The sequence below is a fragment of the Malus sylvestris genome, chromosome 5, assembly GCF_916048215.2.
Source record: "Malus sylvestris chromosome 5, drMalSylv7.2, whole genome shotgun sequence".
Classification (NCBI taxonomy): Eukaryota; Viridiplantae; Streptophyta; class Magnoliopsida; order Rosales; family Rosaceae; genus Malus; species Malus sylvestris.
Window position 1 is genome coordinate 44,982,171 of NC_062264.1, and position 7,672 is coordinate 44,989,842.

Here is a 7,672-nt window from a genome sequence, read left to right on the forward strand (position 1 = left end):
GGAAGGAGGGGTTTGATTTTTTTTGACCTGTTTTGGGGCGTTTTCGACCCATAAAACCATAAACTTGACCTGCTTGTATCTCCTTCATCCGATCTCTGTTTTGGGTGATCTTGGTGTCCATGGAAAGCTCTTGACAAGCCCTACAACTTTGTAGTGTTAGATTTTCCATTTTATTATCCATTTTTCCAGTTCGAGGCAGCAAAGTCCCGTGGGTTTTCCGGCGGTTTTGTCATTTTTCCGGCGATTCCGGCAACCATTTCCTTCAAGTGAGTTATGAAACTTCATCTACTCTTTATAATCTTCAAGTTGGTATGCTTAGTTTGTGCTTTCGTTTTCATTTTAGAGTTGGGTGTGTAGAACCTTAGAAATCCGGTTTTCACCGGTGATTTTGGACGGTTTCCGGTTAGAATTTGTCATCGGCCTAGTTGTGAAAAGTGTTTCCTTTGCTGAGCTCTAGCTACCATGTAAATTTGAGCTTATTTAGTTAATGTTGAAAATTTGGGGTTTCTAAACCCTCCACCTTGACTAACCCGTGTGTGGCGGTGCGTGGGACTGTCCATGAGTGTTGTCTAAGTACCAAATACCTTTTAGTGACCTAGTGAACCTATGTCTAGCTCGGTTTCCCGAAATTCAATTGTTTGGTGTGGTGATCAAATTGGACCACTACTTATTTGTGTGATTGATGACAATCTGATCATTGGTTTGTTGTACAATTTTGTGAACACCCTAGTTGTCAGTTGTTGGACCTTTGAGAACTTACAGATCGAAAATCCGATGTGCGGATCTTCTGGATTGAATAACCTTAGGTTGTTGACCTTAATGGACCTACCTTATCGACGGTTGATGTTCTAGTCAACATGCTCTACTCTAGGGTGTCGCTTATCTCTAGTTTGTTGTTGAGGCTTGATGGAGCTTAGTTGGCTCATCACGATGACGTGTCGTTTCCAGTTGACGTGTCTCGATATATGTATTAGTGGCACCATATTGAGTTATACTTGTTTATTAAATGTACTTTCTATTGAATTGTTATCTTTATTTCTTTTAGCATCGATCTATGTTTATTAATTGTGAATCGACTGTAGCTTGGAAACGTTTATGAAATGTGGTTAGATATGTATGATTAGTATGATGTATATGATTGTTTTTATGAAGATGTGAACCCAAAATCTTATGAGAAGTTTATGTAGAACTTTTATGCTTGTATGATAAGATAATGGTCTGGAACCCGATGTTGTTGGATTCCGTTGAGTGGTCCGAAATCCTTATTTTCGCTAATTTCCATAAGATTAGTCTAGAACCCTAGATTCAAGTGAATAGGAATTACCCACAATGGATCTTGTGAATATAAATTAGAATTTCCATGTTATTATTCATAACCCAAGTAGGGAATTATGTAAAGTTCTTTAATTAAATTCGTGAAATGATATGCTATCTCACTGATTGATTAACGTAATGAAATATTAATATTGTGCTTCATGATTCCTTGATATGTTACAAGCTATGGATTGAGATATAATGTTGGAAACATAGTGATTGGTATGATGTAGTGAAATGTAATTTGACTTATGTATTTGAAATGGTTGTGACATGTGATTGAAATACTTATTGAATTGCTTGGGTGATGTGAGGTCTGGTAATAGATTGATAACCCATTGTGTTGGGGATTTGTTGCTCGATATTGTTTCGTTTCGTTTACTCTTCGTGAATTGACTAACTTGAATCATGTCTTGTTCCTTCGAGCCGTAGTTATGCTTCTTGGACTTCCGTTCGGTTCTGTTGAGTGGTCTGGAATTGAATTCTGCTTGGATTCCGTTGAGTGATGGTCCGAAATCGTATCCTGATTTGGATTCCGTTGAGTGATGGTCCGGAATCTCTTCTACTTCGTGATTCCATTGAGTGATGGTCCGGAATCGTATCCTAATTTGGATTCCGTTGAGTGATGGTCCGGAGTCCCCTTTGGTGCTTTGATTCTGTTGGATGGTCCAAAATCCCCTTTCCAGAAATGTAGTCTTCAGCCAAACTGTGTCGCTCTAGCCCTGCATTTCGATCTATGATATGTGATATTGATTGATGTGACTGTGAATCATGTTGGTTGTGATTATTGTCATTATGACTAGACTTGTTGACCAATGTGGCTAGATAATAACATTGTGCTTCGTTGACCATTCTTTGAGATGTTGCATACTATGATTTGTGGTGATATGTGAAACATGATGATTTATGTGATGGATGAAGTGGAAATGTTAATCGTCATGTGGGATTGTTATGTTGGATATCATTGTATTTGTTATGATTAGACTTGTTGATAAATATGGCTAGAAAATATGTTGTGTTTCATTGTTGTTCTTTGATATATCGCATAATATGCATTGTGGTATATTGTTGGGACAAAACGTTTTATGTGATGGATATTCGATTGTAGTGAAACAATGAACTACAAATGGCTTGATCTCTATTGAGGGTACATAGGCAGTCTAACGAGGAGGTTAGATGCATCCATAAATTATACAAAAATTTCTATGAGATTTGGATCTTGAATTATGCTATGTACATATCTCGAAGGCGGGGTAGGTTGAGATACGGGTATTTAGTGATGTCATGTGTCGATCCTGGATGTATGTCGGGATCGGGGCGTGACAAGACTTGCAAGACTCGTTCCCCATGGGTGTCCTCTCAAACCAACCCCAAAAAATAAAGAGAAGAGGGACTCCTTTCTCAATCCTTCTCCACCTCTCATTTTTCTTCTTTCTTTATATTTTATTCTATCATTAATATTTTATATCTAGTACTATTATCTTTTCCACTTTACATAAAATGATTTATACGTGTTCTGTAAAATCTTTCTTCTAGTTCTAATTTTCGTTACGCTTATGATCAATCGTTCATAATAACGAGTGATGTCAGAATATACTAATTAATATGTCACACGTGTCCTGACCAGTAAGTCAATGAAAGTCGACACATACCCTCTAAGGACATTTTGATCGTTTCACATTTAAATAAAATAAAATAAAATTATGGACGGGTTGTAACATACATGATGAGTGATTGAGTGTGGTCTATGCGATCTTATCACATTCACTTCAGGTCCAGGATATTCTAGTTATGGTCATGGAGTTCATAATACGCAGAAGGCGTTTGTTGTCCCACGTTTACAGGATTTTTTTTTTTTTTTGGGTTACATTGGAGGAATCGAATATTGAGCTCAAAGGGTTACTTTCACAGGGGTTTTCATGCTATCCCATGGGATGTTCATCTAAAAGAGTAAATTAGGCACCCACATAAAATAGTGAGCCCATGGCCAATATCGGCTAACTTGGGCTCAAAACATAAGTAGATGTATTTCAAATTTTGCTGTGTTTTCTTTAAAAACGTAATTCTCTAAATTACTCTTAACGTTTAAAAAGAAGATTCATACCGTGTGCCAAAAAGTGAACACACTATTATAACTAACTAGTCTAACTCTCGTTTGTGTAATTCAAACTCAGAACTCAATTATAAGCTTTTATGTAATGATAATGTGGGTTAAAATTTAAGGGTTGGAAGATAAGATTCAATTTTAGAAAGAAATAAGCCTTTCGAAGCTGGAAAACGTCAAGGAGAAGACGAAAATAGAGTTTTACATTGATTAGCCAAAACAAGAAAAAGAAGTATTGATCCATTAAAGTAAAGTTTTGTAATTGCTGGAAGTCGTAGATTTTGCTTTATTTATAACAACACAACACAATGATGCCAAGATGCTTTCCTTTTAAGTATTCGTTTTATGTTTCTTCTTTTCAAATAAGTAAACCCTAGTAGTACGCGATTAATATCCTCTTCAGATCTCACACTCCAAAGCTTACAGACCAAGCAACTTGGAACGTTTAAGAGAGAGAGAGAGATATTTGAACGTTAGAGAGAGATTGTGTGTGAGGTGGGTTAGTAGAATCTACTAATAGAGACTGCAAGATTTAAATTAAACAGTTCAAATTGTTCAATCTGCAAACTCTTGAGTGTGAAATCCTGATAGGATCTCAATCTAGTAAAAATAATTAAAGAATTCCAATATTCTATCGAGAGAGAGAGAGAGAGAGAGAGAGAGAGAGAGAGAGAGGAGCTAGCTATATCAAATGGTATTGATCCCGATGCTTCAAAGTGTTCGGTATCACACCCTTTCGCCGATCAATTTCACAAGTCACAAAAAGAGTGGGCGCCAAGAGATACCAATCCCAACAGATTTTGAACCATTAAAGTACCTTTCTTTTGCTTTCTCTCATGATTAGTCATCTTTGATAGGGATTCTTCAATTTTAAGCTTCTTCTTGATTAGGCTCTTTGTTTCAAAATTTGTTCAGAGCAACTTTCAACAAACAATGACTAGTAATATATATATATATATATACATACATGCACCTTAGAGCATCTCTAAATAAGATGTCATTTTTTTTAGTACTTAAGATGTCAAATTTTAAATATAAATCTTAAATTTGACAGCTTATATGGCACTTTGACATTTTTTTAGAGTTTTGTTCTCCACCCGATATGTCAAATTAAACTATTATAATAAATATTTTAAACAAAAAACAATAATAAAATTAATAAAATACATTTAATAATCAATTAAGAAAATTTGAACCTGGATTCAATCTTGGCAACAAGGGTGAGGGCTGCCAATTCATGTCATACCACATTAGATTTGACTTTTCGATAGAAAAACATTGTTGCTGTCTTTTTTTATTGTTAATGCTGATTTGGATATTTTGACAGTTAAAAAATAAAAAAGAACTCTTATATGGTACGAATCTTTTTCGAAGTTATAGCATATATATACAATGACGAAGCCAGGAATTATCGGGAGGAGGTGCGAACTTAAAAGAGTGCAAGGTTAAAGAAAATGGCAACAACCTAATCCTTTTATATAGTAGTGTCTTCCATAATTTATCAATACAAACAAATTTCAATTGTTGCCGACGAGAATTCATGTCATAAAAATGTCGCATGATAGACTCGTTATCAATAAAAGCAAATACATCTCTCTCAATATAAATAATCATGCTATTACTCAATCATTGATCTCTCATTTTGTACGCTATGGTGTTTTCACAACATTATAGCAGAAAAAACTCTCTCCACTAAAGCGGTTGCAGCCAGTAACATCGAAACTAATGTAAGAAGCTTATACATTATCATATAGCTTGCACACCTCTCGATCTTCACCAACTCCTTTGCAAGATCACTACTTCCTCCCGGTCTTAGACTCTTAATCCTAGAGTAAAATATACCATATGACTACTAACTAATTAATCAATACCAATAATCATATGAATTATTCATTATACCAAAATTCAATTCAATTAATCAAGAATCAAGAATTCAAATTTTACCCTAAAAAACAATTTCATTCATCAATAATCATTTATTGGATTCATATCTATAATCATTTATAGGTGTAACATCCCACATCGTCCAGGGGAGTGATCCTTAAATGTATATTCTTATCCCTACCTAGCACGAGGCATTTTGGGAGCTCATTGGCTTCGGAGTTCATCGGAACTTTGAAGTTAAGCGAGTAGCGCACGAGAGCACTCTCATGATCACCCACTGGGAAGTTTTCGTGTGAGTTCCCAGAAACAAAACCGTGAGGGCGTGGTCGGGGCCCAAAGCGGACAATATCGTATTACGGTGATGGAGCGGGGCCGGGATGTGGTGGACCCCGGACCGGGATGTGACAATAGGATTCATATCTATAATCAATAATCAGTAATCAATAACTATATTAGTGTATTACTCTAAACAAAATTTCATATTAACTAATCAATTAGGGTTAATTATAATATAAATTAAGAAATTAAGAAAAAAAGAAAACACGAAAACCTTTACTTTTTTTATTGGTTTTAAAAAGGGAATGGGGGACGTGTGAAGGCAGAGGTAACGGGGACCAGTGGTCCCCACTTCAATTATTTTCTTTTAATCAACTAATTGAAACGCTTCGTTTGGTTAAGGATTTTTCAAAAAGAAAAAAAAAAAAAAACAGTGCAGTAGGAACCCAGAAACTAGAAAGCAGGCCAAACAACCATAACTTCCGACAGAACCAGAGGGGCGGAACCACCGCTCCTAGGCTTAATTTTCAGCAACAGGAGGTGGCGGATGCCCCACCTTGTCTCTATGTAGCCTCGCCATTGTGTATATATGGAGTTAACGAATATAATTCATGTTTACTAGACAACACAAGTTTGTAAGCTCTATTGACTATAGTTGGTCAGGAGTTTTGTATATATTTGGTTAATATTTGATATTATCAAATATGTCGTTTAGATTGCAAATGATGAGCCATAATTCTGAAAGTAACAACACATATATAGTGTTACATCGGCACTGTTCGTGTTGGGAAAAGCGGTGTAAACTTTCACCCCATGCAGCCATGCTTTGACAAAAGTTCCAATACATAAACAAACACCAAAAAACAAGAAAACAAAATGAATAATTAAATCAAAGGAAAACTAATGAAAAAAACTTGAAAATTTTAAGTTTTAACGATAAAGATAAAAAAAAATGATAAAGTGAATAGTACTAGGATTGACTTTTTAGTGTAAAAATATGATTTTTCGTTAAAGTGAACAGTATTATGAGTTTTTCGTTAAAATTTCCTTAAATCAAAGGAAGCTGCTGGTTCTAGTTGCCACCAAGGATATAATTAATATTATGTAGATTATGGAATCGTAGAAGTTAAAAGATAATCAACATTTTGTTCAAAAAAAAAATAATAATAATCAACACTAGAGGATAACGTTATTTTACCGGACATACATTTATATTGCCAAGCAAATAATTGATGATTCAGATTCACAACCTGATCAACACATAATGTATTTCTTCACAAACATGCATACATGTATGAGGTGTTACGCTATATATAATATAAGAAAATTAACTGAAATAATTATTTTACAAATTTTAATTGATAAACTCATGAAACCCAAATATTGATGACTTATAGATCATATTGATGATATATGGATTAAATACAAACATCATATCTACCAAAATATTAAAAAAATATCGGTCAAATACGAGAAAAAAAAAAGCTGATTATGTCAACTATTAAAATTTATAAATTCATCATTTCAACTAATTTTTCTTTACATGTTTAATGGACGATCCTTATAATTGCTTAGCCATTCCATAGGAAGAAATTGAAGGATAAAAACATATATTAATGTTAGGGTTGATTTTGACCCAAAATAAATAAGGGAACTTTAACGAAAAGCACCCGGTACTGTTCACTTTAACGAAAAACCACATTTTTACACTAAAAAGTCAATCCTGGTACTATTCACTTTACCCTTTATTTTGTCTTTATCATTAAAACTCAAAGTTTTCAAGCCATTTTCATTAGTTTTCCTAATAAATAAATTGTCAGGATTGATGTTTTACACGCGCAAATACATGCACTCGCGCATGCACTAGCTTTCTTTCTCTCACTCTCTCTTTCTCACGACTCATGACCAGATTCACCAGAAACCCTAAAATCAGGCACAGTGGGCCGTCCTCTGACTTCCCACTACCACATTCCAAACATATAAATTAAACAAATTGAAAAAGTGAAAACGCCAATCAAATGACCTCCACTCACTCATCTTTCCCTCCTGTTCTTACAACAATCAACAATACATACATTATATAAATCAATTAAC

The 7,672-nt window shown here is 34.7% G+C and overlaps 1 long non-coding RNA gene across 1 annotated transcript; it reads left to right on the forward strand.

Moving 5' to 3' along the window:
- On the forward strand, positions 1-2,310 carry LOC126624174 (uncharacterized). Its single transcript, XR_007624000.1, has 2 exons — positions 1-266; positions 1,747-2,310. It is a non-coding gene; the product is annotated as an uncharacterized LOC126624174 (long non-coding RNA).
- Positions 2,311-7,672: the final 5,362 nt, after the last annotated feature.